Raw genomic sequence first — 17912 nt, forward strand, 5'->3', positions numbered from 1 at the left:
TGAGGCCTGTCCAGGGGTGCAGAGGAGGAGAGGGGTGCAGAGGTGAGACCTGTCCAGAGGCGCAGAGGAGGCGAGGCCTGTCCAGGGGGTGCAGAGGAGGTGAGGCCTGTCTTTTGCTGGAGGTGCAGAATATGTGGTGCCTGTACAGAGGGGGTGCAGAGTAGGTGATGCCATTCTGGTGGGAGGGGGGGTGGAGGGGGAGGGGGTGCAGAAGAGGTAAGGTGAAAAGAAGTCTGTTCTGTGGTGGGTGCAGTGGAGGTGAGGCCTGTCCATGGAGTGCAGAGGAGTTGAGGCCTGTTTAGGGGGATGTAGAAGAGGTGAGGCCTGTCTGAGAGAGGTGCAGAGAAGATTAAGGCCTGTCCAGTGGTGCAGAGGAGGTGAGGCCTGTTCTGTCCAGAACACCTAGACAGACGTCACAATTGAGAAGCTGTAATCGCCCTGTATTCGGCTACCACGCTGACGGGTGGTCCGCCGAGTGTCATTACGCACTAATGACTGACTCCGAGCCGCATCTAATCGGTTCTCGGCTTCAGAGGCTTCCAAATATTAGGCATAAGAATTATGTCCTGATGATGATCTGTGTATCTAGTTAACAGATCGAAACGCTGTCGACTTAAAGGACACCTTATACAAAACTGCACTGCTATAAATTGATGTAAAGGTGTAAACTATGTTGTGATGTACTATGACATTGTGTAAATTCTAGTACTTTGAACCTCACACTTGTGCCTACAAGCCCTTTTGTTCTTTCGTCATTAGTGTGTGTCAGTTGCACAATTGCAAGTTTGGTACAGGCTTGTGCCCCATATTGTGTACTGTTGTGTAATATTTCTCTCTATTCCTCAGAAGTAAAAATATTGGACCACTGTCCAGCTGGACAAATCCACAATTCAATATAGTTACGATTGTGTCTATATTTATTCTTCATGCATTTCTTTGAGATGGGACCACTGTTGTCTGAATAACGTTACCCCAAAGGTCCCCTCTGATCTAATTGGGCCCCTTGTTGTTTCTAAATATATGCAGAGTAGGTGAGGCCTGTCCACGGGTGCAGAGGAGGAGAGGTCGGTCCTTGGGTGCAGAGGAGGTGAGGCCAGTCCAGGTGTACAGAGGAGGAGAGGCCTGTCCAGGGGTGCAGATGAGGAGAGGACTGTCCAGGCGGATGCAGAGGAGGGGAGGCCTGTCCTGTACTTGGGAGTCCAAAGGAGGCGAGACTTGTCCAGGAGGTGAGACCTGTCTATGGGAGTGCAGAGGAGTTGACGCCTGTCCAGTGGGGTGCCGAGGAGGTGAGGTCTGTCCAGGGAGTTGCAGAAAAGATGAGGCCTCTCCTTCGGGTGCAAAAGAGGTGAGGCCTGTCCAGGGGGACAGAGGAGGTGGGGCTGGTCCAGGGGTGCAGAGGAGGTGAGGCCTATCCAGAGTTGAAGAGGAGGTGAGACCTGTCCAGGTGGTGCAGAGGTGGTGAGACCTTTCCAGGGGTGCAGAGGAGGAGAGGCCTGTCCAGGGGTGCAGAGGAGGTGAGACCTGGCCAGGTGTGCAGCAGAATTGAGGCCTCCCCAGGGCATGCAGAGGAGGTGCATAGGAGGTGAGGCCAGTCCACGAGGTGCAGAAGATGTGAGACCTGTCAGGGAAGGAGGGGGCTGCAGACGAGGTGAGGTCTGACCAAGGGAATGCAGAGGAGGTGAGGCCTGTCCTGAGGGTGCAGAGGAGACGAGGCCTGTCCATGGTGGTACAGAGTAGGTGAGACCTGTCTTTTGCTGGAGGTGCAGAATATGTGGTGCCTGTACAGAGGGGGTGCAGAGTAGGTGATGCCTTTCTGGTGGGGGGGTGGAGGGGGTGGGGGTGCAGAAGAGGTAAGGTGAAAAGAAGTCTGTTCTGTGGTTGGTGCAGTGGAGGTGAGGCCTGTCCATGGGGGGCAATGTCAGCTGCACAAGACAGATCATCACCACAAGACAGAAATACCCCCAGAGATCTGCCCCACCCCAGAGAGGACACTTCAGGGCTAAAGGTCACTTTTTGGAGACGGATCATATGGGGGTGGGGGGGAGCAGCATCACTGAGGGATGAACACGTGCCTCGTGTGTAGCGCCTCGAGTCTGGTGTGTGGTATTAAAGCGCCTCGGTCCGAGCCACAGTCCTGTCCCCGGGGGGTGCCTCTGGGCAGGTCCAGAGGAGCAGTGTCTCTCTTCGGGGCCTGTGCATAGCGCCCCGAGGCTCAGGGTGGAGTCAGAGGCGCTGTATGGGGTGGAATTAACTCTGGGCTCCTCTGTCCTTAATGAGAATCCATCACCAAGAGGCCTGTCCAGGGGAGGGGCAGAGGAGGTGAAGCCTGACAAGAGGAGGAGAGGCCTGTCCAGGGGTGCAGAGGAGGTGAGGCCTGTCCAGGGGTGCAGAGGAGGAGAGGCCTGTCCAGTGGTGCAGAGGAGGAGAGGCCTGTCCAGAGGTGCACAGGAGGAGAGGACTGTCCAGAGGAGGAGAGGCCAGTCCAGGGGGGGCAGAGGAGGAGAGGCCTGTCCAGGGGTGCAAAGGAGGAGAGGCCTGTCCAGAGGTGCAGAGGAGGTGAGGCCTATCCAGGGGGGCAGAGGAGGTGAGGCCGGTCCAGGGGGGCAGAGGAGGTGAGGCCGGTCCAGGGGTGCAGAGGAGAGGCCTGTCCAGGGGTGCACAGGAGGAGAGGCCTGTCCAGAGGTGCAGAGGAGAAGAGGCCTGTCCAGGGTCAGAGGAGGAGAGGCCTGTCCAGGGGTCCAGAGGAGGAGAGGCCTGACCAGGGGTAAAGAGGAGTAGAGGCCTGTCCAGGGGGCAGAGGAGGCGAGGCCTGTCCAGGGGTGTAGAGGAGGTGAGGCCTGTCCAGGGGTGCAGAGGAGGAGAGGCCTGTCCAGGGGGCAGAGGAGGCGAGGCCTGGCCAGGGGTGTAGAGGAGGTGAGGCCTGTCCAGGGGTGCAGAGGAGGTGAGGCCTGTCGAAGGGGTGCAGAGGAGGAGAGCCCTGTCCAGGGGTGCAGAGGATGTGAGGCCTGTCCAGGGGAGCAGTGTCTCTCTTCAGGGCCTGTGCATAGCGCCCCGAGGCTCAGGACTAGTCAGAGGCGCTGTATGGGGTGGAATGAACTCTGGGCTCCTCTGTCCTTAATGAGAATCCTTCACCGAGAGTCCTGTCCAGGGGTGCAGAGGTGAGGCATGTCCAGGGGTGCAGAGGAGGAGACGCCTGTCCAGAGGTACAGAGGAGGTGAGGCCTGTCCAGGGGTGCAGAGGAGGAGAGGCCTGTCCAGGGATGCAGAGGAGGTGAAGCCTGTCCAGGGGTGCAGAGGAGGAGAGGGGTGCAGAGGTGAGACCTGTCCAGAGGCGCAGAGGAGTAGAGGCCTGTCCAGGGGGCAGAGGAGGCGAGGCCTGTCCAGGGGTGTAGAGGAGGTGAGGCCTGTCCAGGGGTGTAGAGGAGGTGAGGCCTGTCCAGTGGTGCAGAGGAGGTGAGGCCTGTCCAGTGGTGCAGAGGAGGTGAGGCCTGTCTTTTGCTGGAGGTGCAGAATATGTGGTGCCTGTACAGAGGGGGTGCAGAGTAGGTGATGCCTTTCTGGTGGGGGGGTGGAGGGAGAGGGGGTGCAGAAGAAGTAAGGTGAAAAGAAGTCTGTTCTGTGGTGGGTGCAGTGGAGGTGAGGCCTGTCCATGGGGGGCAATGTCAGCTGCACAAGACAGATCATCACTACAAGACAGAAATACCCCCAGAGATCTGCCCCACCCCAGAGAGGACACTTCAGGGCTAAAGGTCACTTTTTGGAGACGGATCATATGGGGGTGGGGCGGAGCAGCATCACTGAGGGATGAACACGTGCCTCGGGTGTAGCGCCTCGAGTCTGGTGTGTGGTATTAAAGTGCCTCGGTCCGAGCCACAGTCCTGTCCCCAGAGGGTGCCTCTGGGCAGGTCCAGGGAAGCAGTGTCTCTCTTCAGGGCCTGTGCATAGCGCCCGAGGCTCAGGGTGGAGTCAGAGGCGCTGCATGGGGTGGAATGAACTCTGGGTTCCTCTGTCCTTAATGAGAATCCGTCACCGAGAGGCCTGTCCAGGGGAGGGGCAGAGGAGGTGAAGCCTGACAAGAGGAGGAGAGGCCTGTCCAGGGGTGCAGAGGAGGTGAGGCCTGTCCAGGGGTGCAGAGGAGGATAGGCCTGTCCAGAGGAGGAGAGGAGGAGAGGCCTGTCCAGAGGTGCAGAGGAGAAGAGGCCTGTCCAGGGTCAGAGGAGGAGAGGCCTGTCCGGGGGTCCAGAGGAGGAGAGGCCTGTCCAGGGGTGCAGAGGAGGAGAGGCCTGTCCAGGGGTGCAGAGGAATAGAGCCCTGTCCGGGGGCAGAGGAGGAGAGGCCTGTCCAGGGGTGTAGAGGAGGTGAGGCCTGTCCAGGGGTGCAGAGGAGGTGAAGCCTGTCCAGGGATGCAGAGGAGGTGAAGCCTGTCCAGGGGTGCAGAGGAGGAGAGGGGTGCAGAGGTGAGACCTGTCCAGAGGCGCAGAGGAGGCGAGGCCTGTGAAGGGGGTGCAGAGGAGGTGAGGCCTGTCCAGGGGTGCAGGGGAGGAGAGGCCTTTCCAGGGGTGCAGAGGAGGTGATGCCTGTCCAGGGGGCAGAGGAGGAGAGGCCTGTCCAGGGAAGCAGTGTCTCTCTTCAGGGCCTGTGCATGGCGCCCCGAGGCTCAGGACGAGTCAGAGGCGCTGTATGGAGTGGAATGAACTCTGGGCTCCTCTGTCCTTAATGAGAATCCTTCAGCGAGAGTCCTGTCCAGGGGTGCAGAGGTGAGGCATGTCCAGGGGTGCAGAGGAGGAGATGCCTGTCCAGGGGTACAGAGGAGGTGAGGCCTGTCCAGGGGTGCAGAGGAGGAGAGGCCTGTCCAGGGATGCAGAGGAGGTGAAGCCTGTCCAGGGGTGCAGAGGAGGAGAGGGGTGCAGAGGTGAGACCTGTCCAGAGGCGCAGAGGAGGCAAGGCCTGTCCAGGGGGTGCAGAGGAGGTGAGGCCTGTCCAGAGGTGCAGGGGAGGAGAGGCCTGTCCAAGGGTGCAGAGGAGGTGATGCCTGTCCAGGGGTGCAACGGTGAGGCCTGTCCAGGGGTGCAGAGGAGGAGAGGCATGTCCAAGGGTGCAGAGAAGGTGAGGCCTGTCCAGGGGTGCAGAGGAGGTGAGGCCTGTCCAGGGGGATAGAGGAGGAGAGGCATTTCCAGGGGTGCAGAGGAGGAAAGGCCGGTCCAGGAGTGCAGAGGATTTGAGGCCTGTCCAGGGGTGCAGAGGAGGTGAGGCCTGTCCAGGGGTGCAGAGGAGATGAGGCCTGTCAGTTGTTGAGGGTGCAGAGAAGGTGAGGTCTGCCCTGAGCGGGGTGCAGAGGAAGTGATGCCTGTCCACGTGGGTGCAGAGGAGACGAGGCCTGTCCATGGTGGTGCAGACGAGGTGAGGCCTGTCCTGAGGGTGCAGAGGAGACGAGGCCTGTCCATGGTGGTGCAGAGGAGGTGAGGCCTGTCCATGGTGGTGCAGAGGAGGTGAGGCCTGTCTTTTGCTGGAGGTGCAGAATATGTGGTGCCTGTACAGAGGGGGTGCAGAGTAGGTGTTGCCTTTCTGATGGGGGTAGGGGGTAGAGGGGGAGGGGGTGCAGAAGAGGTAAGGTGAAAAGAAGTCTGTTCTGTGGTGGGTGCAGTGGAGGTGAGGCCTGTCCATGGAGTGCAGAGGAGTTGAGGCCTGTTTAGGGGGATGTAGAAGAGGTGAGGCCTGTCTGAGAGAGGTGCAGAGAAGATTAAGGCCTGTCCAGTGGTGCAGAGGAGGTGAGGCCTGTCCTGTCCAGAACACCTAGACAGACGCCACGATTGAGACGCTGTAATCGCCCTGTATTCGACTACCACGCTGTTGGGTGGTCCGCCGAGTGCCATTACGCACTAATGACTGACTCCGAGCCGCATCTAATCGGCTCTCGGCTTCAGAGGCTTCCAAATATTAGGCATAAGAATTATGTCCTGATAATGATCTGTGTATCTAGTTAACAGATCGAAACGCCGTCGACTTAAAGGACACCTTATTCAAAACTGCACTGCTATAAATTGATGTAAAGGTGTAAACTATGTTGTGATGTACTATGACATTGTGTAAATTCTAGTACTTCGAACCTCACACTTGTGCCTACAAGCCCTTTTGTTCCTTCGTCATTAGTGTGTGTCAGTTGCACAATTGCAAGTTTGGTACAGGCTTGTGTCCCATATTGTGTACTGTTGTGTAATATTTCTCTCTATTCCTCAGAAGTAAAAATATTGGACCACTGTCCGGCTGGACAAGTCCACAATTCAATATAGTTACGATTGTGTCTATATTTATTCTTCATGCATTTCTTTGAGATGGGACCACTGTTGTCTGAATAACGTTACCCCAAAGGTCCCCTGTGATCTAATTGGGCCCCTTGTTGTTTCTAAATATATGCAGAGGAGGTGAGGCCTGTCCACGGGTGCAGAGGAGGAGAGGTCGGTCCAGGGGTGCAGAGGAGGTGAGGCCAGTCCAGGGGTACAGAGGAGGAGAGGCCTGTCCAGGGGTGCAGATGAGGGGAGGCCTGTCCTGTACTTGGGAGTGCAAAGGAGGCGAGACTTGTCCAGGAGGTGAGACCTGTCTATGGGAGTGCAGAGGAGTTGACGCCTGTCCAGTGAGGTGCCGAGGAGGTGAGGTCTGTCCAGGGAGTTGCAGAAAAGATGAGGCCTCTCCTTCGAGTGCAAAAGAGGTGAGGCCTGTCCAGGGGGACAGACGAGGTGGGGCTGGTCCAGGGGTGCAGAGGAGGTGAGGCCTATCCAGAGTTGAAGAGGAGGTGAGACCTGTCCAGGTGGTGCAGAGGTGGTGAGACCTGTCCAGGGGTGCAGAGGAGGAGAGGCCTGTCCAGGGGTGGGGGGTGCAGAATAGATGAGGCCTGTCCAGCGGGTTGCAGAGGAAGTGAGGCCTGTTTAATGGGGTGCAGAGGAGGTTAGGAATGTCCAGGGGGCTGCAGTGTAGGTGAGGCCTGTCCAGGGTGTTGCAGAATTGTTGATGCCTGTCCAGTGAGGGCAGAGGAGGTGAGGCTTGTCCTTTACTGGGTGGTGCAGACAATGTGGGGCCTGTGCAGAGTGGGTGCAGAGGAGGCGTGGCCTGTATGAAGGGGGCGGGGTGTGCTAAAGAGGTGAGGCCTGTCCAGTTGGATGCAGAGGCGAGGAGGTCATTTCCAGAGGGGGGAGGGGCAGAGAAGGTGAGGTCTGTCCACATGGGTGCAGAGGAGGAGAGGCCTGTCCATTTGTGCAGAGGAGGTGAGGCCTCTCCAGGCGGGTGCAGAGGCGGTGAGGCCACTTCTGTCCAGGGAGCTGCAGAGGAGATGAAGCCTGTCCTGTGCTTGAGGCCTGTTCGTCCAGGCGGGGTGGTCGAGAGATGAGTTTAAGTTTGTTAGTTGTTGTCCCAAGAGATTTGTGGAATGAGTGTAAGTTGCTTGGAAACTGGCCAATTGAAGAGCCACAGAGTGAAGCACCTCAAAATATTTTATTATATATTACAAGAGATTAATGCATCATCATCATCACAATCATTTTATAGTGTGATTAATTAAAATCATTACAATATTTACAAGAAATAAAAACAGTGCAACAACAAATACAAAAGGCTTTTAAAATTGAAGTGAAATCAGAGTGATCTGTTTCAGAAAATGTTCTCTCAGTGGTTGTATGTCTTGGTAAAAAACGTCCTAAGTCTGTCTGTGTCACCTTTGTCACCTGGTATTCTGTCCCTGTTCTTCTTTTTTTTCAGGGCGGCAAAATACCTTATATCTGATCCATTTCTTGTAACAGCTTTGTTGTCTTCGCCATAAATTTGATTCCCCGACATGAAAAAATTGGTGAAACACCGCTTAGCCAACATATCACAGCCTGCCTGCAGGTGCGGATGTTCAGTGTGTTGAAGATTGCCCGAAGATATCTTCTTCTTAAGACCTGCAGCGCTGGGCATACACATAATAAGTGTGACACTGTTTCGTTCTTATATCCGCATAATCTGCAGTTAGCACTTTCTATTTGTTGTTTCCAAGAAGGCCTTAGATCTTTTGAATAGTGCATGCCCAGACGGTACGCTATCAGCGATTTTTTTAGATGTTGGCAGTAGTGTAGGGCTAGGAAGACTTGCGGTTTTTGGGTGGTATATGAATTAATTACTGTCCAGGCATGTCTCCGTTTAGTTGGAGTTCTTTTGTCTGTGAGCAAGGAGATCCTTTTTGCTGATCCTTTTGCTATTTTACAGAACTGCTTGTGGTTCATGTTTTTTTCCACACTTCGTGTAGGCCCAATGTGGTCAAACTCTGGCTGAGAAATTTACCCCATTGGGTGGTGTTGGGCCTGCCTACCAAAAAGTTTATATCCTCCCAGCATAGATTGTCCAGTGACTTACTAGGGGCGGTTCAGAGCTTGTGGCAGAATTTTACAAATGTGGACTTCGACCTAATTTCTTGGTTTTGTAAGCCGAATTCTAATCGAACTTGGGCTGGCGATGCTGCAAATGGCAACCCAAACACACCTTTATATATTTTATTTTGTAGGTTATTTAGTATCGTTGATTCGCTTCCGAGCCATCCAATTAGCCCGTAAGACAAGGTTGGAATAATTTGTGCAGCCATTACTTTAGATTAATGCAGATTTATAGACAATATTGCAAAGGCAAAGACCCAGTAAAAGAGGACGCATCTTTTAGCGTTGCCTCCAGAGGTTAGTGCAAAATGTGAGGGGCTGCAGACTAACATTCTGGATGAGATTTTGTTGTAACCAAAGTACTTTAGTGACAATTTTGTTGCTAAGCAGAAAAATATCAGAGAAAAAATAATGATGGCTCAGACAATAATTTTCCAGACAGGTGACGAAAGGGGTTCTCACGGATTGTATTCTCGTTTTGATTCTGGGTTTGTTGCTGGTGTGAATTTGGATTTGCACGGCGTTGGTGTGCAGAGTAATGATGTTCAGTAGGTGCAAGGAGGAAATGTTATTCCTCTGGGTCAGGGCCGGACTGGGAACCCAAACCAGGCCTGACAATTTTGACGGACCAGCCCCCTGCCTCTTTTGTTGCTGGGGGTGATATAGCAGCACCACAGCAAAACCGCCCCAGTAACAAATACGTTTCCCAGCACTGAAGAATCAGCCTCCACTCTTCCAGCCTCCCGGGAAACACGCAAAGCCCTTTACGGCCAGTGCGGCCCTGCTTAGGGTATCGGTTTTACTGACAGTGGCAATTTAAATGCCTCAAACACTAATAAAGTGCAGAATAAGACATGATCCTTGCGATGTTTGCAGGAACCTGGGAAACTGGAACATGAATCAGATGGCACAGAATGGGATGTCACAGCCAATGGTCCCAGCCCAACTGGCCTCTGTGCCGAGCATGCAAAATCAAAGGCAGGTAAATTGGAACATGCCATCAGTCCCGATGGTCCCACAGCCAAGTACAGAATAGAATGCCAAATTCTCAACACATTTAAGATTTCAACAAAATCCTTTTTTAATTAATAATGATTTTCCATGACTTTCCTCTCCACTTGGAGTTTCTACTGGACTGAATCAGACTCAGTGACGGTGCCTGAGACGGGAGAAGGATTGCGTGCTTGGTGCAGTCCTAGAGGTCACCCAGAGTGGCTCTTTTGTAGACGAAGTAAATGAGAATCCAGTATCTCTTTTAATCAATACATGTGCTACCCGTTCCACAGTCAGACTGACGGGAGCACCCAACCCACCCCCCTTGGGAAAGGAGTCCAAGTTGTAGGCATTTCTAATAAACAACTGCTGAGCTGTCAGCAAATGTTCCCGTAAAAATTGGGTCAATGATGAAAGGCCACAAACTTAAACCGTGATTAAGATCCAGTTAATTTGTTAGGGAATAACCTTGTAAAATGACTTGAGGCTTTTTGGGGAAGAGTCACAATTTATTATTCATTTTGTAGGTGTGGTTTTTTAAATTACATTTTGTTCTGCCATGTTTTCTTGAACATTCATTGATGCTGTCATTTTTACCTCATCATGAACCATGTCAATAATGTGTTCTCTCTGTCTAAAAACGTATAAAATGTACGGTTTCAGGATATTTGCTGGGATTGTTTTATTGATTTTGTACTTAAGAACTTTTCCTTGATTTTTAACCCGTTAACCGCAGCGGTAATTCCACCGCGGTGCGGGCGTTTTGTTGCGCAGGCGGGGCAGCGTCGGCCAATGAACATACACAGCACTAGGCAGGGAGTGCTGGTGACGTTCCACGGCCGACGGCAGCACTAAACGGGTTAATTAAGCAGATTCTATGGCAGTTTGCTATATGATATTATAGATAAACGATTTCTTATTTCTTAGCACACATTTGTTGTGGTGGTTTGACTATTGACTTTACAGCTAGAGTTATTTCTGATTCTGGCTTTTGATATACTTTAGAGGTTACCTTTATGTGATCCTCCTGCAAATATTATGATAATTATTTCTCTGACTGAGTTACCATGTAGGACCACAGTGGTTAATTGTTGAACATTCACAGCAATAACTGTGAAAGGAGGCTGAAGTCAGCCACTGGCTCTCCCTGGGCTCGGCTAAACTGCTTTTCCTAGTGAGCTAGTGAGATATAGGAGATGAGCAGAACCCCCCTTCCTTCCCGAGACACCAGTAACACTGCGAGCTATGGGAAGAGGAAGGGTGGAGGCTCCTGTGACCTGCAGCAGGCTCTATCTTCTGCCTTCTCCTGCTCAATCCATATAACTCGGAGAGGCAGTGGAAAGAGAAAGGCAGAGGCTGTGTATTAGGACATTGTAATGTTGAGAGCAGCGGGCCTATATCAGGTTGTATAGGCTGCTGCTACTCCATTGTCTTCAATGGAGGTCTCAACATTTCAATGTTCTAAGCTTTGTCTCGCAAAGTATTTATTCTGAATTCCAGTCCTTGGGTCGCCGTCCTATAGGGCTCACAAGACACTGACTCGCCGCATCATCCCTTCAGATCATTTATAGATAAAAAGCGCCAACACATTGATGCCTTGTTGCTTTCATTGCTCAGCATTCGAACTCTGCCTCAGCTTGGCTTGTATTGCAGTTGCTCAGAGAGCATGGTTTCTATAAATATAAGAGTCTGGTTGACTGATTTATGAAGTGTGGACAGAATTATGTACAAGGAGTTTAACGTACCTTTGCAAACCAGATTGTTTTGATTCCCAAGTTTCATGGTCTGTAAATGGAAAGATGGGGGTTATGAAGAAGTGGACTGGGTTGTTAGGGTTTGTTCTCTGAGACTGTGGGTGCACTCTATATTCACAGAGACTTTCTCCAGCAAGGGATCATGGCTCTTGAACCAAAAAAGTATTCATTCATTAACCATAGTTGCTTCACAAAGGCCTCCAGAGAACAAGAGATTATTTTGTTTTGTAAGTTCAGGACGGTTATTTGTAAAATGTGAAGAAGTGTAATAGTCGTCTGACGCAAAACTATTTCTTTACTTCCTTTCAAGGTATTCTGGGATGACCAGGCAGTGCAGCATGGCTGCCCCCCTTGGAGGAACAATATATAATATAACTGTCAGGTAAGGATTCCTATAACTCTTAAGTTTCCTTTTCCCCTGTTTCTCTTTTCTCTATTCCCTTTCTTGATCTCTGTTTTGTTTTTGTCTCTTCGGCTTCAACATTTGACACTATTCTTGTTGTTATCAAACTTCTGATAATAATATGATGGAGCCACATTCCTCTTGGAAATGTTGGGTGGTGTAGTGCAGGTCCAGTTTCTTTTCAGGTCAGTTTTGCCCAGCAGTTCCTTAACTATTGGCACATTTGTCTTCTCCTCTACACCACGTGATACTCTCTTCCCTCTGACTGTTCTTTCGGCATCTTTTCTCTCTTGATCTGACTTCCATCTCTTTACGTGCTCCTAAACTATTCTTTTCTGTCTTATCTACTACAAGCAAAAGACACAGTATATGTGTGTGGACACACATGCACACAAGGCTTGCTTTAGGGTGGTGCAACCGGTGGAGCTGCACCTGGTGCTGACCTTGGGGGCACTGTGTTTAGAAATAACTTATGGGTTCACTAGCATCTGCTGCACAGTTTCCTGTGCTGGAACATGTGGTGAGAGTAGAAGATAGCCTTTTTTCTCTTTTGTGTTTTTCTATTCTAGACCCTTTTTAGTTTCCTTTACTGTTGTGCTGTTTTTTTCTCTTTTTCAGGTGTTGCAGTACGTGGGTCCTGTCGGAGGAGTGTGATGAGTTCTGGGCCACCAAGTAAGTCCTTTTCATCTGCACAATTTGAAATAGTGAATTCCACTGAGCTAACTGGACACAGCGTCATTCTACAGTGGTATTTAAAGAAGTGATTACAACAAGGTGATTCCCTTCGTTCACTCAAATGTCCCTTCCTAGATCACTGGAAAAAGGAATAGATTAACAGTCTAGGTGGGCAGGGGAGTAAATAACATCTGATAATTCATTAAAAGTATTACAAATATCTCATTGTGATGCCAGCCTTTGCCACAGAAATTGACAATTGATAGTGTTGGCTGCTTCTGAGAATATGTGTCACAATATATGTGCAACTTGTGTTTCTTTCTTAAATATTAATTACGTTTTCGCTCACATCCATGAGCTCCAGTAACCTGAAGCTCCCGATCTATACAGTGTCCCAGAGCTGTTTCACCACTATCAGAAATGATACTAAACTGATTTCCTAGCTTGTTTTTGTATAAAGTATAAAGTCACAAATGTTTTTTCTTTGAGTTCATTTACAATTTTTGACTCCATTTCTACAGGTGATTGAAGCATGAACTGAAAAAAGAAGGTTTAAATTTAGTGAAACACATCGAAAAGGATTATCTCAAGGAAAGTTAAAACATTCTGGAGCTCTAGAGAAGAAACACATTCTATGTGCCAGGAATGGTGAGGATGTTGGAGTGGAAGAAACTGGTGAATGTGCAAGTTGTCAAATCCCTAAAGTAAAATGACTATAAATGTTTACCAAGTATCAGTAACTGAGATTGAGGAGATCATTGGCCACAACTGATCCCCACGTAGTGCACTTGAAAAAACTCAGTGCTGTAAATTCTGTTTGATGGTTTATGAGAAATGCTTTGGAGACCAAACCCTCCCCAACAGATCAGCACCCGTAGACGTGTTGTGATGTGACAAAACCGTCAAAAATACTAATATCCTCGGTTTATAAGTGCAAGCTTTTGACTCCGTCTCTTGGAGACAAGAGGAAGGAAAAGATTATTTATAAGAAAGTAATTGTAAATACGCTTTCTCAGATGTCGTTACAGCAAAGATGCTGAATTATCAATTCCAATATAGGAAGCTTTTTCCCCAGCAGCTCTGTCTCTTGGGTTGATCCGAGTGGTTTCAAAGTGTCCTGTAACTCCAAAGTGGATCATGTACCTGTCTTAGCCACTGAGCAAAAAAGCATATACTGGCGCAGAAAGCCCTAAGCATCTGTCATTACTTGTATGAACAAACATACCTAACAGGCAAACACTAAAGCCCAAAGACATTATCAGTGCTTTTAAAACTCCTAAATCAAATGTGATAAACTAGAATCACTAAATGAGACTAATTAAACAAGAGAAAATTCACCCGGGCATAACTTGGAGAAAATGAATCCATGAGGGGCCTCTTAATCAATACAAGGGGCTCCTCAGTGAAAGTTAATAAGACAAGTTAGATAGGTGCCTTTAAAGGTAGGAAAATGATCTCCAGGTAAAAACTATCATTAGTTAAAATACATGTGTTAAGAAGAGCATCTGAAATGTATTTTAGAAGTTAATGCTGAGTTGGAACATAAACAAGTACACAATCAGAAATCAAATTTAGTCTTAAGATGGCATGTACCCAGGAACAAACCCAACTTGGAGAAACAAACTCTAATAAGAGCAATGAATTTGAGAACAGCTTTAGTCATCAACCCCACCTCACTAAACATGAGAAAACTATCGTTGGACGAAAACCCTATCAGTGTCCCGAATGCCAGAAAGTCTTCAATCACAAATCCAGGCTTACGGTATATGAAAGAACCCACACTGGGCTTAAACCGTATCAGTGCTCTGAATGCTGTAAAAGCTTCAGTACCAAATCCAATCTCACTTCACATGAAAGAACCCACACTGGGCATAAACCGTATCAGTGCTCCACGTGCCAAAAAAGCTTCAGTTTTAGTTGCAGTCTGATTCACCATCAGGGAACTCACACTGGCCAAAAACCTTATCAGTGCTCTGAGTGCCAGAAAAGCTTTAATCGTAAATCCAGACTTACTGCACATGAAAGAACCCACACTGGACAAAAACCTTATCAGTGCTCTGAATGCTGTAAAAGCTTCAGTCATAAATCCAGCCTTACTGTACATGAAAGGACCCACACTGGGCAGAAACCGTATCAGTGCTCTGAATGCTGTAAAAGCTTCAGTCATAAATCCAGCCTTACTGCACATGAAAGAACCCACACTGGGCAGAAACCGTATCAGTGTTCTGAATGCCAAAAAGGTTTCTATCACAAATCCGGTTTAACTCAACATGAGAGAATCCATACTGGGCTCAAACCCTATCAGTGCTCTAAATGCCAGAAAAGCTTCAGTCGGAAAATAACTCTCACTCACCATGAGAGAACTCACACTGGGGTAAAACCTTATCAGTGCTCTGAATGCTGTAAAAGCTTCAGTCATAAATCCAGCCTTACTGCACATGAAAGGACCCACACTGGACAAAAACCGTATCAGTGCTCCGAATGCTGTAAAAGCTTCAATCAGAAATACAACCTTACTGTGCATGAAAGAAACCACACTGGGCAAAAACGGTATCAGTGTTCTGAATGCCAAAAAGGTTTCTATCACAAATCCGGTTTAACTCTACATGAGAGAATCCATACTGGGCTCAAACAGTATCAGTGCTCTGAATGCCAAAACAGCTTTGGTCAGAAATCCAACCTTACTGTGCATGAAAGGACCCACACTGGGCATAAACCATATCAGTGCCCTGAATGCCACAAAAGCTTCCGATTGAAAACAACTCTCACTAGACACGAGAGAACTGACACTGGGGATAAACTTTTTTAGCTCTCTAAATGCTGGAAAAGTTTCAGTCGGAAATCTGGTCTCACTCAACCTGCGGGAACTTACCTGGAAAAACCTTGTAATTGTTCTAAATGCCAGGGAAGGGTCTGCTGGAGATTCAGTTTCATTCAACATGAGAGAACTCACAATGAGAAAGAAAATGATCCAAGCTCTCAAAGTGACTAAAACTTCAGTTGTAAATGTAACCTTTTTACATAAGCGAGACAATGTGGGAGAATAAAAGGTGCTCACTGTCAACCCCGCGGAGGAGCTTTCAGCATCGCAAAACCTTTACATGAAGCAGCCACAAAGACATCGATCCATTGATTGTTCTACAAACTGTCTATGGAGAAAAGCGCACAGCGTGGAATGGAAATGCTTGAATTAACCTCATTCTTTTGTAACTATTTGTGGCCTCATTCCATTCAGTGTGTTTTGCTCCCTGAGTGTTTATAAGCAATGACTGACCCACAAAGGCCATTGGATCCTGAACTTTGAGGCGACGCTTCTAGATTCAGGAATGCTTGTAACCTCGAACTGTTTCCAGCCTTAATGAGCCTCACCAGGGGGCTGCAGCAGGAGTCCCTTAGTCGTAGGTCTCTATGGGAGAAACATCTGTTCTGTGCCACGTAGGGCTGATCATTGAGAAAAACTAAAGGTGATGGATGAACTGGTAGTTAATCTCGGCAACTTCCCGCCACATCATTCTCTAGTCTTTGTGTAACTACAGACGAGGCCAGCCATATGCAAACCACTCTTGGCCCCATCCTAAATAGTCCTAATGACTTCTGTTCCAAAAGGACACAGCCACGTATTACAAAGATCCACACGAGTGGCCTCTTTCCATCTTCTTTTTGTTTCAAATGGGACCTGCTATCCCCTTAACCATGCCTCTGGCCTGCCTCGTTCCATGCTTTGGCTCTTATCATCAACCTTGAACCATCTCCATAACTTGGAAGCTCCGAAGACTTCGCAGCTGTTGCAACTGCTTGAATGTTCACACATTTGGATGGCCGTGGATTCAGGTTCAACTTTATGACCCAACTCTACTTTTTGGGAATTTTGCACTTCAAGCCACTTCTGTGCAGTTCGTCACCTTCTGAGACTGATTCATCCAAAAACCTTGCATCAAATTTCAGTGTTAATCATCACCAGAGACTAAACTTATCTTTCTCCTTTCGAGCATAGCTACCAAAGTCAGCTACAATTTTGTAGGTGACTTCCTGATTGATTCAGTGGAACTGCTTGTTTTTTATTCATTTACCTTTTTGTTTGGCTTTGACAGTTGTTTTTGCTAATTAATAATCCTTAAATCACAGCCCACCTTTAGATTTTGCTTCTGAATAATTATTAAATATTCTTTTTGTTCTAAACTTGGTTTGAATCTTAAAGTTCCTTGTCTATTTTTAATAAACTGTATTGAAATGTGTGACTTCCACTGTTTTGCTTTACCTTCAAGTGTGCCTTAGGCCATACTGCCCAAGCCACGTTACCAAAAGCGAGCTAAGAACACTTTAGTAGAATACACATTTAGCTTTGCTGACCAAAGTTTGGGAAAAGCAAAGCAGGCTGACTCTAGAAAGCACACTACCTAGCTGGAAAGGTTACTCTCTTAGGTGACATCTGCACCAACTGTAGATGCAAAAATCAAAGATTATGAGGGAAGCTGTTGGTATCTGTGCCCCCAGAATTTTAGACTGCCACCCTCTCTCAAACCGTTGAAAGAGCTAAAGATGCACCCGTCAGAGATTCATGTCTCAGCAACTAAGACCGCTCGCTCCTGTCATACAACAATCCCACTGTTACCTGAATCACACATAGCACTCCCTGACATCCGCAAATACTACTGGGCTGCGCATCTCTCGGCTATTAACCAATACACCTACAGCGATGGGAATGACCCGGCGTTCGGAATGGACCGATGGCTACTGGAGGGTGAAAACTTCGAGGCGGCACTCTACTCCAAGCCGGGAGGATACCCACTTATGGGGCCTACGCACCATTCGGTACAGATCTGGCATATCGCGCAGCGCACACTAGGCTGGGCGGATACCCTCACGATGGCGACCCCCCTGTGGGTCTCGGAGGAGGTCTGGAGATCTGGGAGGTGGAGGTTAGGCCTGAAGCCAAGAAATGCCTGCTGAATATCTGGGAACCTACAGACCTATCGCTTAGTGGGAAAGTTTGGGCCACTATAGGTTTTGTGGTCGCTAAAAGGAACATGGCAAGGATGTGGGGGGCGACTCAACCCCCTAAGATTGAACAATGGAAATCTGATATGGACTGGTGCATGCTCCAGGAGAGGACTGTGTACGAGGCAAGGGGCTGCCCGGGGAAATGGACATAGATTTGGTCAGCCTGGAACGATTATAGAGGGAATATCTGTGAGCCCCCCCGAACCACCCTGATTGACGAACCACTTGAACTATGAACCCTACTTAATACACTGTTTTTTATCCCTATGCACTGTGATTACTGTATATGTCCAGAGACTCCTTGCGCTACAAAGGTAACCGATTTAATGCTATACTGTGATGATTGCCACCTGTTTTGTCAATTGTTAATAAAAAGATTTTTTTTTTAAAAATCCCTCACAGGGCATACATTACAAGGACCCGGCTTTACTGTATCGGGCGAATTGACAATGACCCCAGCCATAGAGGGTTTCGGCAGAACAGTACCCTACTCTACATGCTCAGGAACTGCCCCAGGCTTCAGGGTTTCTGGAGGGTGGTGGGTGGCTGGATTTCAGAAGTCCTAAAATTCACCCTGGAACTCACATCACAGCTGGTGACTTTGAGAATGTGGGAGGGAAGATACAATAGATTGCTACAGGCTAGTGGTCTGCAATGATCAGGGGTGGGGAATTCCTATCTCCCGACG

The 17912-nt window shown here is 49.0% G+C and overlaps 1 long non-coding RNA gene across 1 annotated transcript; it reads left to right on the plus strand.

Moving 5' to 3' along the window:
- The first annotated feature begins 11421 nt into the window (after nucleotides 1–11421).
- LOC144768347 (uncharacterized) lies at nucleotides 11422–13319 on the plus strand. The gene is made up of 3 exons (XR_013598535.1): nucleotides 11422–11527; nucleotides 12167–12220; nucleotides 12745–13319. It is a non-coding gene; the product is annotated as an uncharacterized LOC144768347 (long non-coding RNA).
- Nucleotides 13320–17912: the final 4593 nt, after the last annotated feature.

The sequence above is a fragment of the Lissotriton helveticus genome, chromosome 1_1 (assembly GCF_964261635.1).
Source record: "Lissotriton helveticus chromosome 1_1, aLisHel1.1, whole genome shotgun sequence".
NCBI classification, from domain to species: Eukaryota; Metazoa; Chordata; class Amphibia; order Caudata; family Salamandridae; genus Lissotriton; species Lissotriton helveticus.